General features: G+C 41.5%; 1 long non-coding RNA gene across 1 annotated transcript; it reads left to right on the top strand.

Moving 5' to 3' along the window:
• The first annotated feature begins 7 nt into the window (after positions 1 to 7).
• Positions 8 to 826, top strand: LOC109954030 (uncharacterized). The gene is made up of 3 exons (XR_002274016.1): positions 8 to 442; positions 533 to 662; positions 744 to 826. It is a non-coding gene; the product is annotated as an uncharacterized LOC109954030 (long non-coding RNA).
• The last annotated feature ends 231 nt before the right edge of the window (positions 827 to 1,057 follow it).

Below are 1,057 nucleotides of genomic sequence, written 5' to 3'. Positions count from 1 at the left end.
GCAAGAGTCAGTTTTACCCAGCACTGCCCAATTATTTGCACTGTATTATCTTTAAATAACTGTACTGAAGATTTGATAATTGCTTAGCAATTGCGGTTTACTGGTATCTTCATTTCCCCCTTAATAAAGTACATATCCTGTTAATTTCAGCTTTGTTTGTATGTGAACCAGCAGCTTTGTACACTATATTAATAATACTATATGCAAAACCCCAACTATCCATCATATTTTATTCTAGAAACTTAGACATCACCTGGGAGCTGACGGTCTCTGATAAGTCAGGGCATGAGGACACATTGGAGCTGAGCTGCTCCCAGTTCTTCGAGACTTCTGTGACTCTGTGCTGGAGTGGTGGAGGCTGCTTGCCTGACTACCAGCAGATTTCTACACTTCAGCTCCATGGTGTCAGGAGGATAGCTCTTAGCTGCCCTGGCCTAAAGAAGTAAGACAGCCAGCGTCCGTCTCCACTCTATCCCTCGACTTCCTCTTTTCTCTCAGTTAAACCTATTGTTTTATTTGCTTGCTCTGTCAGTCCTGGCAGGAGGTCCCTCATAGTGAAGTTAGACATGCAGGCTTTACCTAAAGGTGTGCAAGTCATTGGTCAGGACAGACTGGTGGAAATTAAGTTGCTACAGCCTGGCATCATCATGGGTATCTGGAGGGTAATTTTTATCATTATTATTACAAATGTCTGATTTAACAGAAGAATTTATGAGGATTTTAAGTGACTTTTCTCTTTGCAGGGCCAGTGCTCTGTTGCCTTTGTCATGTTCACCCTCCACTTGCACAGGCTGTTGGAAAGAAGCATCCAGGGATCTATTGTATGGTACGCAGCAGGTGCCTTTTATTCACATAGCATGCAGTGTATCACCATCAGATGATTAGGGTTCAAACTGAAAGGATACAAACTGATAGGATTGAATTGATGCTCCTGGACTCGTCTATGGTACACTACACTGCACTACACTAGGTTTATATGAAGGTTATTCTTGTTATGTGTAAGTTTTAGGTACACCAGCAATTATTTAATCATTCGCTTTAACTCTCAAGTATATAA

Source organism: Monopterus albus, unplaced genomic scaffold (assembly GCF_001952655.1).
Source record: "Monopterus albus unplaced genomic scaffold, M_albus_1.0 scaffold2693.1, whole genome shotgun sequence".
Classification (NCBI taxonomy): domain Eukaryota; kingdom Metazoa; phylum Chordata; class Actinopteri; order Synbranchiformes; family Synbranchidae; genus Monopterus; species Monopterus albus.
This window is presented reverse-complemented; position numbering and strand designations above follow the sequence as displayed.